This window comes from Aedes albopictus, chromosome 3, assembly GCF_035046485.1.
Source record: "Aedes albopictus strain Foshan chromosome 3, AalbF5, whole genome shotgun sequence".
Lineage (NCBI taxonomy): Eukaryota > Metazoa > Arthropoda > Insecta > Diptera > Culicidae > Aedes > Aedes albopictus.
The window spans coordinates 180,511,869-180,530,837 of NC_085138.1; the positions used below are offsets into that span (position 1 = coordinate 180,511,869).

The following is an 18,969-nucleotide window of genomic DNA, read 5'->3' on the forward strand; positions in this document are numbered from 1 at the left end:
TTCTTCCATCAGAATAAAACAGTAACATTTATTGGGTAAAACTTGGGGCTTGTTGTGTAAATGTTTTGGCATTAGAAATGGGTCTGTGGTTCTAAATTGAATTGACAGCGGTCTGATCAGGTATATGTTCACACAAAGTGAGTTCTGATCCTGGATGCTGTGCGTTTGCAGCCTTATTCATGTAATGGATCTTTTTGGTTTGTTACGTAGTAATGCAAGGTTTGTTACAAGTGTTGCAAGTTTGAATGCAAAGAGTGGTTTGATTGAGCGGAGCAGATTTTTATGTTTGAATCCGCGTTGTTTGGAGTGGTTGTACAAACAGTGTGTAGACAGGACCCTGTTATGAATGTGATTAGTTGTATCTGTCCTGTGGTCGAAGCGGTGGATGAGCGAGCGTTCGGCAAGACATAATAGTGATTTCCTTGGATTCCTTGAGCGTGGAGAGTCTTTGAATTCAGTTGCAAGATTGTCATTGGCAGAGGGTGGTCTCAGTAAAGGACAAACGCCTTGCAATCCTGGTTCAACAGCGCACTAGAACTTCAAATGCACAAATCTCAAGAAGCAAGCTTCGAATAACAGTGTCACTTTTATTTTGTTCTTGCTTGCTTGTGAAAAGCTTAAAATGAGGAGATCAAGAGTGCTGGTTTTGTTTTTAATGAGATTTGTGCGACTGAAAATCGATAGTAGATGCAGAAGTCGGCCATTGTTGCGGTCATTTTGGGTTTCTTACCAAGGCTATCCTTAACTCGAGCAATGGATTAAGAAGCAGGCATTGTCTTGTTGGTGCATTGCACCGGGAGGAGGAGAGATATCTGCTCTTTAAGTTTAGGTCGGTGCAACATTTTGAGAACTTGTGATTAAATTCACTAGAAGCGTATTGCTGTGATTCAATTCACTGAGGGTGTACAAGTATCAATGGGTTTAATAGGTAAAAAGAATCCATTGTGGAGGATGATAAATGAATTAAATTCAACTTGAGAATATTTCGAGGAACGAATCCAGTAAAGCGAGAGGTCAGTAATTGGATAGGTTCTGCTGCGACAAAGTGTGTTCTGGAAAGTCATATTACAGAGAGCATCGCTGGTACTGCGGAATAGTGCTGAAGTGCGGATGGTCTTAGAAAAGGATTCACCAGTACACTTTGGAAGACACTGCAGCGGTCACATAGGACGGACACAAGAAGAGCGTCTTTTGGAAGAGGTATTCAATGGGAAAGCATAATATGCTGTTGCCTTCATGCCACGCCGCTCACATGAAGGATTTTTGCTGTTGCAAAGGATATTCGTGGCATCGGGGTCGTATGGTTAATGTCATGATCCATGTGGCCGTTTTATGATGTGGAATGCTGGTTCGATTCACGACGCAGTCGTCATGTGGTGTATTTGACTGTGCGTTATCTGGTCTGTTGTCTGGTGTCGTGCTCCCTTCTAAGATAAAATGAAAGCCATACAGAAAAAATTAAACGTGTTGATGGTTTTTGCATAAGTAAATATTCAGAGTGACTGAAAGCATTTCACTTGACCAAATGAAGAACGGAACCACAATTCCACGATAACTAATAAGAAGTGATAATTTGTTGGAAGATATTTAGAAAGTCGTATTTGCGGAACTTGAATATAATATGCGTGTGTTAATGACTAGTGAACCTATAAGAAGGAGTAAGTGGAACAACCCCAGTACGGAGGGTTAGCCTAACATTAGCCTAATGTGAGACTAACTGGCCAGCATGTTAGGCTAACTTTTTGTCTCACTTTTGCCTAATGTTAGTCTAAAATTAGACAGATATGACACACTTTTGTTAGACATGTTGCAAATTCGAAACATGTTTGTTAGTCTAACATTAGACTAACGTTAGACATGTTTTAGTATGGGCTGTTAGACGAATGTTAGGCATAGATTTTATGCTGCTTGTTTTCATTCCAGCTGTCATCCGAGCAAGAAGTGTGATTGTAGTAGTGAACTTTTATCGGCGTTCACTACTACAACCGCACTTCTGCCTCGAATGAAAGCTGGACGAAACATATTTAATAAAAAAATCGGAGCCTGTTTTAATTTTATTTTTTATTTTATTTCAATTTTAATTGAAATTTAAATTTAAATTTAAATTTAAATTTAAATTAATTTTAATTTTAATTTTAATTTTAATTTTAATTTTAATTTTAATTTTAATTTTAATTTTAATTTTAATTTTAATTTTAATTTTAATTTTAATTTTAATTTTAATTTTAATTTTAATTTTAATTTTAATTTTAATTTTAATTTTAATTTTAATTTTAATTTTAATTTTAATTTTAATTTTAATTTTAATTTTAATTTTAATTTTAATTTTAATTTTAATTTTAATTTTAATTTTAATTTTAATTTTAATTTTAATTTTAATTTTAATTTTAATTTTAATTTTAATTTTAATTTTAATTTTAATTTTAATTTTAATTTTAATTTTAATTTTAATTTTAATTTTAATTTTAATTTTAATTTTAATTTTAATTTTAATTTTAATTTTAATTTTAATTTTAATTTTAATTTTAATTTTAATTTTAATTTTAATTTTAATTTTAATTTTAATTTTAATTTTAATTTTAATTTTAATTTTAATTTTAATTTTAATTTTAATTTTAATTTTAATTTTAATTTTAATTTTAATTTTAATTTTAATTTTAATTTTAATTTTAATTTTAATTTTAATTTTAATTTTAATTTTAATTTTAATTTTAATTTTAATTTTAATTTTAATTTTAATTTTAATTTTAATTTTAATTTTAATTTTAATTTTAATTTTAATTTTAATTTTAATAATTTTAATTTTAATTTTAATTTTAATTTTAATTTTAATTTTAATTTTATTTTTAATTTTAATTTTAATTTTAATTTTAATTTTAATTTTAATTTTAATTTTAATTTTAATTTTAATTTTAATTTTAATTTTAATTTTAATTTTAATTTTAATTTTAATTTTAATTTTAATTTTAATTTTAATTTTAATTTTAATTTTAATTTTAATTTTAATTTTAATTTTAATTTTAATTTTAATTTTAATTTTAATTTTAATTTTAATTTTAATTTTAATTTTAATTTTAATTTTAATTTTAATTTTAATTTTAATTTTAATTTTAATTTTAATTTTAATTTTAATTTTAATTTTAATTTTAATTTTAATTTTAATTTTAATTTTAATTTTAATTTTAATTTTAATTTTAATTTTAATTTTAATTTTAATTTTAATTTTAATTTTAATTTTAATTTTAATTTTAATTTTAATTTTAATTTTAATTTTAATTTTAATTTTAATTTTAATTTTAATTTTAATTTTAATTTTAATTTTAATTTTAATTTTAATTTTAATTTTAATTTTAATTTTAATTTTAATTTTAATTTTAATTTTAATTTTAATTTTAATTTTAATTTTAATTTTAATTTTAATTTTAATTTTAATTTTAATTTTAATTTTAATTTTAATTTTAATTTTAATTTTAATTTTAATTTTAATTTTAATTTTAATTTTAATTTTAATTTTAATTTTAATTTTAATTTTAATTTTAATTTTAATTTTAATTTTAATTTTAATTTTAATTTTAATTTTAATTTTAATTTTAATTTTAATTTTAATTTTAATTTTAATTTTAATTTTAATTTTAATTTTAATTTTAATTTTAATTTTAATTTTAATTTTAATTTTAATTTTAATTTTAATTTTAATTTTAATTTTAATTTTAATTTTAATTTTAATTTTAATTTTAATTTTAATTTTAATTTTAATTTTAATTTTAATTTTAATTTTAATTTTAATTTTAATTTTAATTTTAATTTTAATTTTAATTTTAATTTTAATTTTAATTTTAATTTTAATTTTAATTTTAATTTTAATTTTAATTTTAATTTTAATTTTAATTTTAATTTTAATTTTAATTTTAATTTTAATTTTAATTTTAATTTTAATTTTAATTTTAATTTTAATTTTAATTTTAATTTTAATTTTAATTTTAATTTTAATTTTAATTTTAATTTTAATTTTAATTTTAATTTTAATTTTAATTAATTTCATTAATTTCACAATATCCTTTGTTCATGGCTTCAGAGATTCCTTTCAGAATTTTGCTATTGATTGCTAAAGGATTTTTTAGATTTTATTTATGAATTTTCTGTAGAGTTCCTTAGGAAATTACTCCAGAGATAGAACTGAATCCACAAATTATTTTAAAAGTGTGTTCACAGATTTATTCAAGCAGTTTTTATACAAATTACTTCGTTCTTTCCTCCAGATATTCTATCGGATATTTCTGCAGAGATCTTTACAAAAATTTATCCACAAGTTTCTACGGGAATTTACCCACAAATTCCTTAGTTTATTCCCACAGAGATTATTTTGGGAATTTAATCCAATATTCTATCGCAATTTTTTTAAAGAAATTATTTCAGGATTTCCTTTAGAGATTTTGCAGGAATTCCTCCAGAAATTTATCTTGACATTTCTCCAGAAATTTCTTCGTTCATGCCTCTGGAGTTTTTTTTTTTTTTGATATTCCACCAGATATTAGTTCTAGAATTGCTTCAAGAACTTCACAAAATACTTTTTTTATTTCTCTAGAAATTCCTTCGGATATGTACCCACAGATTTCTGAAAGAGTTGCTCCAGAGATTCCAGAGAAATTTTCAGGAATTCAAGGGGTTTCTCGGGATTTCCCTCAAAGCTGTTTTAGGAATTTGTTCCAGAGGTCAATTTGAGAATTACTCCACAAGTTCTTCAATTATATAAACAATTTGTTCACAACAAATTCCTTCGGGAATGTATCTAGAGTTCTGGAAAAATACTTCAGAAATTTATTCGGAAATTTATCCACAGATTCCTTCCAGATATTACCCACAGATGTCTTCGTTCGTGGCTTCAGTAATTCTTCCATCTAAGGAAATCCTTTAGAGATTTTCTTTGGGAATGCCTCCTTATTTCATTTTCTGCATTGTTTTTACAGTTTCCATCAAGAATTTTTGAATGGTTCAACACTTTTTTGTTCAATTCTGCTGAATTTTTTCTGAGAATTATGCAGATTTTTCTGAGAGCATTGCTCCATATGAATAATGAAAAATATTTTATGAATATTTTAGATTTCTCAGCCCACATCAATACTTTCGAATGCAAACAAGATTTAAAATCACTTATCACACATATATTTATTGGCACACTGTCATTATTGAGACCATAATTGAATTTAACTACAAGAAACAGTGAATCAAAATTCAACCATCGCGCAACAATAATGACAATGTCGCAACCTGTATTTGTTGCGACAAACAAATCCATGCGACATAAGTTTGTCCCAACTTGAAAATAATGGGATTAACATCGTACACCACGAGTTTAGAGATTTTTAAGCCTTGTGTTGCGATTTTCGAACGGTAACTTCGAGTCGGTAAACACTGCAACTCTGGTGAAGCTCTATCATCAAACAGTTTCGACTTTGGCTTAGCAATAATTGATTATTCACGAGTTGAAAAGTACGCAACAAATTCAGCTTCCATTTTGTCTGCAACAAAAAAATTCGAGATTATGTCATTATCTGTTACCAGTAGGGATAATGAGTAATCGTCGCACCTTCTTTGTTGCTTGTTTTGTGCCTCTTTTGTCTGACAATTTTCTTCACTGACAAGAAATAAACTCGCAAACACATTTGCGCCAATCCATCGGTTTCGAGCTAGTCGGCAGACTAGCAGAATTTTTCTCTTCAAAATTATCGTTGAGTTATTGGGCAATTCTTGGATTTTCTTCGGGAGCACCTGAAAGAAATGTTATTATAAACATGCAACATAAGTATTCCAATACAGCAAGGTCACATTAAGCCATCAATTACTTTTTCGGTATAGTTTTCCATTAAGATGTTTGGATCGAGGATTGGATGGATCCTCCGTGGCACATAGTAGCTCCAGGGTTTCCTGGAGAAATTGCTTCGTAGACAACGAGAATTCATGTTCGTAGGGGTCTGACGCAACCTAAGAATATATAATAATAATATAATATTTTAATTAGAAGCTAGAAACGTTATTCGGAAGTAGATTTACTTACCAGTTCGTCTTGAAGAAGCTCACGTGTTTAGCTATCTTGCTGTTGGAATCAAAACAAAGTTCATTGGTGGCTGAAATTCCTTTTTATATTTGAAGTGTGTGTGTGGAAGGTTCTAGATTTTGAATGAATGATTTCATAAATCAATTTCACTTACATTTTTTTTTTGAAATTATATGTGGCGTATATTATCTTGTATATTATAAATATAAAAAATCTTAATGGAAAACAGAATGAACTCTTAGAAGAAAGTATATGTTTGGACACATATTTTGATAAAATCATTGGACTTCTTTTCGTGTACAACATCAATTCAAATTAAAAAAAATATTTTCAATACATAATTTAATCATAATTTCTCCAAGTTTTACGTATTATTTTTACTGTTATTTGACCGAGCTTTGTTGTTATTTTTAAGTGAAAACCATCATTGGGACAATAAGTCGGTTGATGTAATAATAAATAAATAAATAAGAAATTGCATACGAATTGTCATTTCACGATGCCAGTTCTTAACACAAGTCAAACCCAAATAGGCTCAATAAATTCATCAGAATTACTTCAAGGAATTTTATGACAATGGTGTTCTTAGGATACCGATGCTTAAGGCCGGACGGGACGGTGGTTGAATCGTACGCCATTGCTCTGTTGTTAGTAAGATGCAAATCTCAACTTCTACTTCATATTATTGGCTAAAAATTTGATCGTTCATTTGCTCACTGGCGGTGCACAATCGACTAAGGTTTCAGCTACGCCAGTGCAGTGCAAATTGATATTTGCATCTTCAAAATCGTGAGGCAAATTGTTAGAAAGAGAGGGAAGATAGGAAAAATTACACGTCGTCCCATGCGGCCTTAATACACCAAGGAGTTTTCTAAGAACTGTGATCTCTCGACAACAATTCTTAACATGAATAGCATCTCAAAATTATTTAAATAAATTTATCAGAATCACACCAAGGAGTTTCCTAAGAACTGTGATCTTACGACAACAATTTTTAACAAAACTAACATCTCAAAATAATTTAAATAAATTTATCAGAACCACACCAAGGAATTTCCTAAGAACTGTGATCTTACGACAACAACTGTTACCATAAATAAAATCTCAAAATAATTTTAAAAAATTATCACAATCACACCAAGGAGTTTTCTAAGAACTGCGATCTCTCGACAACAATTCTTAACATAAATAACATTTCAAAAAATTAAATAAATCAGAATCGTACCAAGGAGTTTCCTAAGAACTTTGATCTCACGACAACAATTATTACCATAAATAAAATCTCGAAATTATTTAAATAAATTTATCAGAATCACACCTAGGAGATTCCTAAGAACTGTGATCTTACAATAACAATTCTTAACATATCTAACATCTCAAAATAATTTAAAGAAAATTTATCAGAATCACACCAAGGAATTTCCTAAGAACTGTGATCTTACGACAACAATTCTTACCATAAATAACATCTCAAAATAATTTAAATAAATTTATCAGAATCACTCCAAGGAGTTTCCTAAGAACTGTGATCTTACGATAACAATTATTACAATAAATAAAATCTCAAAATAATTTAAATAAATTTATCAGAATCACACCAAGGAGTTTTCAAAGAACTGTGATCTCTCGACAACAATTCCTACCATAAATAACATCTCAAAAAAATTCAATAAATCAGAATCACACCAAGGAGTTCTCTTAGAACTTTTTTTTTATGTCTTTATTATCGAGACTTTCAGCCCAAGGCTGGTTCGTCTCCACCCTTAGAACTTTGATCTCACGACAACAATTATTACCATTAATAAAATCTCAAAATTATTTAAATATATTTATCAGAATCACACCAAGGAGTTTTCTGAGAACTGTGATCTCTCGACAACAATTCATAACATAAATAACATCTAAAAAAATTAAATAAATCAGAATCATACCAAGGAGTTCCCTTAGAACTGTGATCTTACGACAACAATTCTTACCATAAATAAAATCTCTAAATAATTTAAAAAAAAATATCAGAATCACACCAAGGAGTTTCCTAAGAACTTTGATCTCACAACAACAATTCTTACCATAAATAAAATCTCACAATTATTCAAATAAATTTATCAGAATCACACCTAGGAGATTCCTTAGAATTGTGATCTTTCGATAACAATTCTTAACATAAATAAAATCTCAAAATAATTTAAATAAATTGATCATTTCAAATTTCAAAAATTATTTCAATAAATTAATCAAAATTGCTTCAAGGCGTTGCATAAAAATTATGATCAAAAGATTACAATTTTCAATACCATTCAAATTTGACAAATATTGTTAAACAAAATGAACAGAATTTCCCCAAAGAGATCTATAAGAACTGTGATCTTGCGATATAAATTCTTAACGCTAGTCGAATTTGAAAAAAAATATAATTAAGCAATCAATACTAAGTCAAGATTTCTCCAGGAAGTTCCATATAAATGGCTCTAATTCTTATCACAATTCAAATTCAACACATGTCAAAATTTTAAACAAGTTTCAAATATAGCAATCATAATCGCTCCAAGGAGATCCATAAGAATTAACGATGGAAACCGTTTCTTAAATTAAGTAAAATTTAAAAATAATCCTATTAACGCATTCAGAATTGCACCAGAGTTCCGTAAGAAGAGATGAAAATTTACTTACTTCTTGTTGGGCTATACGATGAACTCTCCAAATATATATATTTGGTGTATTCCGTTATTCATGCGATTCCACCAAATGCCGTTTTGCTTTCTCACAAGGACACTCTCTACAGTCATTTTCACTTAATAGGTAACATCAATATCACACCATTCCACTACTAATATTTATTTTTTTTCCAATTTTTCCTTCTTCACTTTTTTTCATTTCTTTGTGCACTTTCACAGTTTTTAATTGAAGGGCTTTCTTTGCCTCCCATTGCATGAATTGATGAATTTCAATATTGTGAAGCCAGCACAATGATACACCTTCCCCAGGGAGTCGAGGAAATTTTCCCGACTGGACCATAGCCGTAACCATTAGGCTAATTGAAGACCCAACTACACAACTAATCACTGTTTCCATCCTCGGAAGAAGCGCAAACACTTATACAAATGCAATCACTGCAGCATCGAAACGCGTGTAAACCTCCGGGCACAGAGGGTTCGGGAAACGGTTCTTCTTCATCGGTTCCATCTTCCAAACATTCAAGAACACGGGAAATGCGGTTTCGGCGGGTAAATGTTGTACCCATAATGACTCAACCGACACGACGCGACCAAACGACAACGTTACCGTAATCAATTGGGTTGTTTAGTGAATAAAATATTGCTATTTTCTATAGCCTAATCGAAAGAGCTAATTTTTCTGAGTATATCGTGATTTTATTGGATTTCAATACCTTTGTTTTGATGGTTAAATTAACAAAACAGTTTTAATTTTCGTGGATAGAATGACAGTTCAATCGATAAAATGACAGTTCGACCCGAACAAAAAAATTTCCCCATACAAACTTTAAATGAATTTTAAAAATAGTTCCCGGACTCCAAAAATTATGAAATTTCGGATTTCGACTAATTTTTGGGCGGAGAATCCGATAATGAAATAATCCGGATACCCCTAAAGAACCCAATTCCGGCGATGATTTTAGTCCCGGCGACAGTAAGACGAGAACAAACCGGACGCGCAAGTCTTTTTACTTTCTCGACCGACAGACCCGATTTTTATTTCCAACTGATGCTTTGTTGCTTTTTTGACTGCCTTCGTCAACTGTCAACGATGCGCGAAAAAATCGAACACTCAGCATAGTTTCGGGGTTATGATTTATGCTTTCCGAACTTTTCGATGAGCAACATACCTAACAAATGCCTAACAGTGTCGAACGCCTAACTTCCTCCGTGCTGGGAAGGACACGTCGGATCGAGTTGAGGTCTTCGGTGCACTTATTCCTTGTAAATGGAGGAATAAGTGCACCGAAGACGTCGAGACGATCCGATGCAAATGTGCACTTTTATCACACTTTTAGGCGTACCAAAAAAAGTGTGATAGTCCAATTTGAGATGTAGTCTGCAATAACAGAACTCTTCAATTCTAAAAATGATATTTTTGGGGAATCAAGGCAAAATGACTAACATACCCGTTCATTAAATTTTTATCCTGATTTATTCGAAGGCTCAAATGTATTCACCAAGTAGAAACTCATATGGATGAACATTTACTGATTTTCTCTCTAGATAAATAGCATATCTTACCAGAAATGCGATAATCTGGGGGAATATGGTAAAACGGGCATGACAATAATTCATGCGGTCAAGTTTAACATTTTCATTTATATCGGCAATATATATGAGCTTGATTGGTCGAGTTTGTATACTTCAAGATCACTTCCGCTTCTGAAAATATATGAATCTCTATCAAAAAAGGCTAAAAATTGGGGAATTGGGGTAAAATGAGCATGTTAACGATCCGTGCGGCCTATGAAACCAGATTTATTCGATTCCCCGCACATTTTTACATTAGAAAAGTATAACTTCGTAAACCGCATTCATGGATTTCAAAAGTTGCAGAACTCTTCAGTTCAAAAAAATGATATTTTTGGGGCATCAAGGCAAAATGACCAAAAAACCAGTTCGTTCGATTTTTATCCGGATTTATTCGATGGCTCAAAAGTATTTACCGGGTAAAAACTCATTTTGATGGATTTTTACTGATTTTCTCCCTAGATAAATGGCATATCTTACCAGAAATGCGATAATCTGGGGGAATATGGTAAAACGGGCATGACAATTATTCATGCGGTCAAGTTTAACATTTTTATTCATATCCGCAATATATATGAGCATGATCGGTCGAGTTTTCATACTTCAAGATCATTTCCGCTTCTGAAAATACATGAATTTCTATAAAAACGGCTAAAAAATTGGGGAATTGGGGTAAAATGAGCATGTTAACGATCCGTGCGGTCTATGAAACCGGTTTTATTGGATTCCCCGCACATTTTTACATTAGAAAAGTATAACTTCGCAAACCGCATTCGTGGTTTTCAAAAGTTACAGAATTCTTTGTCGGTTTTGTACCTTATTTTCCCACTGTGCGGCGAGGTGAATTTTCACTTGACTCAACTTCTGTCAGGCCATGGGTGCTTTAGGTGGTATCTGCCCAGATTCGGACATGCAGGCTTTCTCTCATGTCCGGAGTGTGCAGACTGCGATGAGACCGCGGAGCATGTGCTCTTCGAATGTCCACGTTTCGTGGAGCAAAGGTCGAGTATGCAGGAGGTATGCGGTAGAGATATCACACCTGACAACATTGTTGAAAGGATGTGTATGGGGGCGGACAAGTGGGACTCCGTTACTTCCACGGTTTCTCGAATCATACTTGAACTACAGAGTAAATGGCGAGCCGAACACTAGTTGAGTTGGCCCCCCTTCCCCATCCAGGAGCTTGAGTTCAATGGGTAGTCTAAGTACTAGCCAGGACCCGAGCCTCCAGTGGAGAGTAAAAAACTTAAGGCGGTAGCTGATGAAACGCTTACTATTAGAGTGTACGCATGTACGGTCCCCCCTTCTCGAAGTCATCCCTAACGGGCGTACCGCGAAGGTAAGGAAGATAGAGAATGAGTTTTTAGTGGGTCGATCCCCACATCACCCGAGGAACCACCTCTTGGGTATCTGTTGCAGATTTTCTCATTCTATAAAAAAGGGGTGCTCTAATAATGCGGGAGCGTTTGGCCTTGCCTTCCTGGATCCGGCCCTGCATAACAAATAGTCAAATCGTACCCAAGCTCGCATTACACCTTCCAGAGCGATGCTGACGGGCAGCAGGGATTACAGTCCGGAGGCTTGTTGAATCTACACCAAAACAAGGGGCTGCGATCGTTGCTAGGGCCTCAGAAACCACGAGTAGGGCGAACCAAGGAGTGGACCACCCTTGGATGAAGCCGCAGCTCGAGGAAGCTAGGGTAGTCAAACCAAGGCGTGATAGAGTAGGTGCCAAGCACGAGAAAGGCGACGCGCTCGTCATCAAGACCGACTAGTCTAAGTACTTGGACATCTTGAAGGCGATGCGAAGCGACGCAAAGCTCGTAGATCTGGGAGCCGGCTTTCGCAGAATCAGACGTACTCGTACGGGTGAGACGATCCTGGAGCTGAAGCGCGACTAGGCGCACAAGGGCGCCAGCTACAAAAGTCTAGCGGAAGAGGTCCTTGGCAAAGGGGTCGAGGTGAGAGCTCTTACAGTGGATGTGACTCTGAAGGTGAAGAACTTAGACTAGATCACCGAAGCGGAACAGATCGTTACGGCACTTCGGCAACAGTGCGAGGTGCAGGTGGCCACCCCAGCCATGTGGCTACGGTATGACCCAGCAGGGACACAGGTATCCTTGAAGCTGCCTGTGGTGGACGCTACCAAGTCCGTTAAAGTAGGGAAGCTCAAGGTGGGCTGGTCAGTGTGCCAACTGACCTTGTACGAGCCACCAGTCTGCTTCAGGTGTCCACCAGTGAGCCACCAGTTTGCTTCAGGTGTCTGGAACCTGGACATAAATCATATGACTGCAAAAGCCCTGACAGGAGCAAACTGTGTAGGGGATGCGTCGGAGAAGGCCATAAGAAACAAAACTGCACGAGTCCACCCAACGGGTGGTCCAACCCAAGTAACACACTTGTCACCGAAGAGTCACGGCGGCGCAGGCTTTTGTTGCGCAGAAGTTACTATGACTTACTTCTAACAAATAAATACTTACTTGCTTAAAGTAAGTCGCAGTAACTTCTGCGCAACAAAAACCTGCGCCGCCGTGACTCTTCGGTGACAAGCGTGTTACTTGGGAAGGTGCCCGGCCTTAAAAAAAGCCATAGCAAACATATCACAGTACAGGTAACGCAGATGAACCTGAACCACTGTGACGCAGCATAGCAACTGCTTTGTCAGGCGGTTTCCTGAATGGCGGACGGATATCGCCATCATAGCGGCCCGATACCGAGTACCCACCGGCAATGGAAACTGGGTAGCGGATGGGTCAAGAAAAATATCGGCGATATTGACGACGTGTAAATACCCGTGAGGGTGGTTGGTTTCCACTACCTATGAGGTCTTCGAGAACGCCGAAGTAAACGGGGTCTTCTTCTGCCTCCGCGGTGGCCGATCGATCAGTTCACGCAGATGCTGGATTTTACGGCAACCGTGCTAACAAGGCGAAGGCCGGTGGTAATAGCGGGTGACTTTAATGGAAAATCCGTTTCACGAACCAGCGGGGTCAGATCCTACTAGAGACACTGGCCATACTAGATGTCAACCTGGTAAATGTCGGTACCATGAGTACCTAAAGTCAGAACGGTGTGGAGTCGATAATTGGCGTTTGTTTTTATAGTCCTGGCCTAACAAATAGTTCGAATTGGAGAGAAAACGATAGCTACACTCACAACGATCACATAGCGGTTCGCTACAGTATCGACTACAACAACAGCAGAGAGCAGGTAGAGGAAGAAGCGGCTTGCCCTCGCCAAGCTCTCGCAGGTGGAAGTCATGATACTTCGACGAAGGGGCATTTAGGGAGGCGCTCCACCGTGAGCGAAATCTACTTGGTTTAGACGGCGACGAGCTGGTAGTGGTGCCCTCGCGTGCGTGCTAGGCGAAAGGTGTAATGGCTCCTACAGAGCAATTTCCATAGATATTGAGGGGATCGTCGAGTGGCTTTTTCCGTATATTGATCCTAGTCCTTGGCCTCATTTTGTAGGATAGCCGAGGACTGGGGCTGGCGATGAGGAGAAGATCACCGATGTGGAAGTTGCGGGGATGGCATAGCCCCTTAGCGTAGATAAGGCCCTAGGGCCGGACCGAGCTCCAAACCTGGCCATAAAAGTAGCTATTGTCAACACTCTTGAGATGTTCAGGTCTGCTATGGAGAAACGAGGACGAGGGAGTTTTCCCAGAAGTTTGGAAGAAGTAGAGCCTGGTACTATTGCCAAAGGCTCGAAAAGCACCCGGACACCCGTTGGCATATAGACCAATGTGCTTGATCGATACGGCGGGGAAGGTGAAGAAAGATCATCCTCAACAGAATGTTAAGGCACACTGAGGGTGCAAATGGTCTCTCGAGCAACCAGTACGGACAAAGGCAGCCGATCGTAAGAAGAGGAGGATTGGCTACTGTGCAGTAGTGACAGTTGAACGGCTATATTGCCGATGCGCTCCTGTGTCCAAAAATACCCAGGTACTTGTACAAGACACAGAGACTAATCGGATGTATTCTCACATAACCTCAGGACTCAGGCAGGAGTCAGGAGTCCCGCAAGGATCCATCCTGGGTCCGGTGTTATGGAATTTCATGTACGTCGAGGTTTTGAGATTAAAGTTCCCGGTGGAAGTGACAATCGTCGGCTTCGCTGCCGACACGCTGGAGGTCTACGGTATATCGATCGAAGAAGGGGAATTTAGGACATTGAGTGCTTAAAATGCGCAGCACAAGAGGTACCTATACACAGGACTGCTAGATTGGCCTGCATGGTCAAATGGCAGCACACGTGATACAGTTCCATCAAAGGAAGGTGGACTCCGAAGTTAAGCCCGCGGAAATATAGTTAGGTTAACAGGCGCCATGGAGAAGTAACATTCCACTTGACCTAGGTCCATTTGGGCCATGGGTGCCTCCGACAGTATCTACATCGTGTTGGTCATGCGGGTTCTTAAGAATGTCTGGTTTGTGCTGATTTAGAGGAAACGGCGGAATACGTATTGTTCGAGTATCTGATGTGTGGTATATGTCTGACAATGAGCATCTCTCAGTGTGTTTAGAGTCTTCCTTTTGCTTCGGTCAGCGTTCGACCACGCCGGACGTAGTTTTACCTATTTTGGGCACTTGCACAAAAAAGAAAGTCATTTTTAAACCAATTGATTTGAATTTTTGTAAAGACACTGTACGTATCTCACCGTGTGCCGAAAATTAAGTTTGTATACATTTGACTACGTTATAGCGGCAAGTGCCCAAAATAGGTACATCTGCCCAAATGGTACAAGACCCTACATTCAATTGGGTGGCTGTGCTGGGCGATTCTCATCGAGAACCATCAGCCAAATTCCCACATATGTGTTTTCGCACAGTGCGTGACCGCATGCTTGCCACATGCGGGGAGGGCACAACTCCGGACAATCTTGTCCAGAGGATGCGTAATGGTGCGAGTTTGGTTGGAATCCCGTTTCAACGACTATCATTCACATCGTCTTGGAACTACAGAGGAGGTGGTGCGTGGACACAGAGAATGGCTAGTTCAGACGCTATAAAAGAGGTGGTTCAAGGGTTCGGAGTCGACTATGTAAGGGAGCGTCCACAAATGACGTAGCTTTTTAGGGGGAGGAGGGAGTCTGGGATTGTGTGACGAGCCATGTATTAGGTATGGCAAAATATGCTACGAGGGGAGAGTAAAAAATTGGCCAAAAATGCTACGTCATTTATGGACGCTCCCTAAGTCCTGCTGTTGTGCTGCGGTGTCAATTGACCTTTATAGCGCCCAAGGAACATTTTGATGATAAATCAGTCTTGCAGAGGTTTTGAGAACCGTACCCAAAATATTTGATTTTGTTTTAATGTTGGTTTAAGAACCTCTTCTAGTCTATTTGACTAATAAATGTTAGTTGGGCGATTAGGTGGCCGCGGGGAGAACATTCTGGTAGAGTTGCTGACGCGGCGTCAGTCTACTGGGTTGGATTCGAGCCCGGGGTTGGAAAGGGATCCCCGGCAAGGTTGGGGCAGGTGTGAGCCCCAGAAGTTCAAATCGCTGTGCACGCGGTATCAGATATTGATAGTTGTTGTGCAGTTAAGAACGTCTGATGTGTTGACGTGTATCATTGTGTTCCAAAAATAATTCAGTTGGTTCAAAGTTGACTGACTTATTATAGCTACAAGTGCTCAAAATAGGTCGGCTTGCCCAATTGGTCCCAGACCCTACTATAGCCATAATGAACAAACACATTTTATTGTTCGAAAAAGGTTGACCCGATTGAATGTGAATATAATCGGGTGCTGACAAAATGAGCTCACATTCTAGTAATTATGTTTGTTTCACGTGTTTCTTCGAGAATCAATTGTACTAAAAAATCGCTAGTTCAAATGATTACGAGTCACACTGACATATAAATCAGGTCGTGAGTGAGAGCATATAAATATGAAAATCACTATACTTGTACGGAATTAGAGCACACCGGCACTACCATGAGAAAGCGGTGAGGAAAATCTAGGATGAGAGGCGATGCTTCAGTCGGCGATGATGGTCGGAGTGGTTGCAGCAGTCTTGAAAGAGGGATGATAAATTGCCTCTTGTTGTGGGGATAACGGCAATCATTTTCTGCTACACACTTAGATTCATTTGCCTCGTTCGGTAATTTTCTCACCGAAATAAATCGGTACTCATGAAATTTTATATTTTTACGGTAAAACAACAAACTTTACCGAAGTTCTGTAAATTATTTTACCGAACAATCAGTGAATCCATACATTTTTACCAGAAGCTGTCAAATATTTCACAGTGTGTACTGTAAATTATAAAAAGCGCCGACTACGGTAAACGTATTACCGATTGAACTGTAAATGGTTGTCCATAGTACCGGAATACTGTAAATAAGATCTGTCAAAAGTGTGTTAACAGTTTGTTCATGTTTTGGAAGAAAGTGCCCGCCATAAAAAACACGTCTCCCAAAAAATCAGGTGAGCAAAACTAATTAGTTTTAATTTTACACTATAGTTTTATTGAATTAATTTTGCAGAAAACATCGCTACGTCCCGTCCCCGTTTATGCAGTGCGGTAGATAATCTACTCCAGTGCTTAGCAGTAACAGCAACAGCCACAGCAGCCAAAGCCGAACAGGCGTGTACTTGTCGTAAGCACAATTACTTCCATTGATACTTTCGCAATCATGCCATAATCTGGATTGTGTCCATAGTACATAATATGTTTATCGGCCTACATTTATCAGTAAGTTGTTTATTTCCAGATCATCAATAAAACAGAAAATACAATATTTATAAGTGAATCATGGTTTTGTTTTGGTTAATTACCGAACTCATCAGTAAAATACGTCCTGGATTACAAATCAGTACGGTAATTGTTTGCTCACATTACCGAACAAATCCGGTAATTTTGACAGCTGGCCACATTTTCTTGTTTACCGTACGTTCGGTACTCTTTTCGATTACCGAACTGATTACCGAACGTTCAGCTGTTGAAAGTTCGGTAAAAAATTACCGTATACTGTAAAATAATCTAAGTGTGTATTGATCGTCCCTGCCATCACATATGGTATTACAAATCGAAGTGCTTGCTCAAGTGGTGTTTTGAAGTCTTTCCTTCGGTTATGAACCCCTTCATCATCTCTGCAGCCGGTCCAGACAGTAATACGCCAGTAGTCAATTGAATGCAGTTCTAACCAGCTGAAGAGCTTCATTTGATGAATATTTCTGGCTAAGTTCACACGTGGAATCCCTTTATTGACTTAATTTATTCGATTGAACAATAGATGCAATGCATATTCCGTGTCTTGTGATTCCTGAGGGATTCCACGGAGGCACGCAAGTCGATCCTGAGCGACCATTTCAAAAATATCTGAAACTTTGCACAGTTTTTCAATTTCATCTAAAACGTCATTTTTCGATATCAAATCTTCATATAGAGTCACGTCTAACTTTTCAAAAGGGTGTATGTGAAAATGGTTGAAAAATATTCAAAAAGCTGCACAGCAAAAACGGTTCGTTCGATTGTTATGATTTTTTCAGCAAAGTTAGATAACTTAATGGGGATTGCTAAGAAAATATACACTGTAAAAAATTTTTTTTTTTTGCATTAAAAAAATATCATTTTTGTCACACAAACTCAAATATCTTAAAACCCTATCTTTTTACCAACGTGATTTTTTCAGGGAAAACGGTCCATTATATTAGCTATCTACCATAAAAATTTGGTGATGGTAAACTAATAAACAAAAAAGTTATGATATTTCAAACATTTCACAATTTTTACATTTAGTAAAAAAATATGTTTTTTTTTACCGTGTACAGTATTTAGAGAATCGCATTATGATGCTGATTTTATTGTTAAGGCTACCGCATGAATTAAACAAGTTATTTTCATGATATTTTTATTTAATTATTCATAACTATTATAGCATCTATTAGAAACTTAGACGCGATCCAGTGTAGTGATCAAAAGTATTGATAGTGTCATTATTTTTATTGTACGTGACTGGCGAAAAATTCTGTTAATAGGGTTAAAACCTGTTGATAATAAGAAACATAAGTAATATTATTTTTAAGATAAAAGCTGCAAAACAAAAGTTTTATATAGACGAATGCGTCTAGTTTACCTGCAAAAAACTTACCTCTTAGATAATAGATTTTATGATGGAGAGAAAGCGAGTAACTGCAACACCAACAAATACATAATAGGTGCATACCACGACAATGCTCTAGACGTCTAGTTTACCTGCAAAAATTTACCTATCAGAGAATAGAATCATAAATATCGGGAGGAAGCGAGTACCTTCAACAACAACAAATGCATGATAGGTACCATGACAATGCTCACGAAAAAGCAAACAATTACTACCGCTATGGTTATTAAGGATTGTAAAGTAAAAGTTTTCTTCAGTCAAGTAAACGACACCAAACTAGTCAGTAAAAACTTGAAAGTGATTTTGTTTATTAAAATCTAACGAACAACATGAGTAGTCGCTTTCTCAACTGTTGTAGGCCGTTTGCAGAAAAAAAGTGCTCAAAAGAGTTACGAAATCTCACCGAAAGCACCATAGATAAACTGAAAGCGACAGGTTATGCTCCAATGTCCACATTGAATACAAATTTACGCATTTGCACGTCCTGCCGTCTAAACGTTGACAAACGAGCAATCTGTATATCATCGGAAGAGCAGGGCGCAGGAAGTTCGAAA

The 18,969-nt window shown here is 35.2% G+C and overlaps 1 long non-coding RNA gene across 1 annotated transcript; it reads right to left on the bottom strand.

Annotated features, from left to right (window-relative positions):
- Positions 1-5,871: 5,871 nt before the first annotated feature.
- Positions 5,872-6,905, bottom strand: LOC134289716 (uncharacterized). Its single transcript, XR_009998632.1, has 2 exons — positions 6,056-6,905; positions 5,872-5,982 (listed from the first exon to the last, which is right to left on the bottom strand). It is a non-coding gene; the product is annotated as an uncharacterized LOC134289716 (long non-coding RNA).
- Between the last annotated feature and the right edge of the window lie 12,064 nt (positions 6,906-18,969).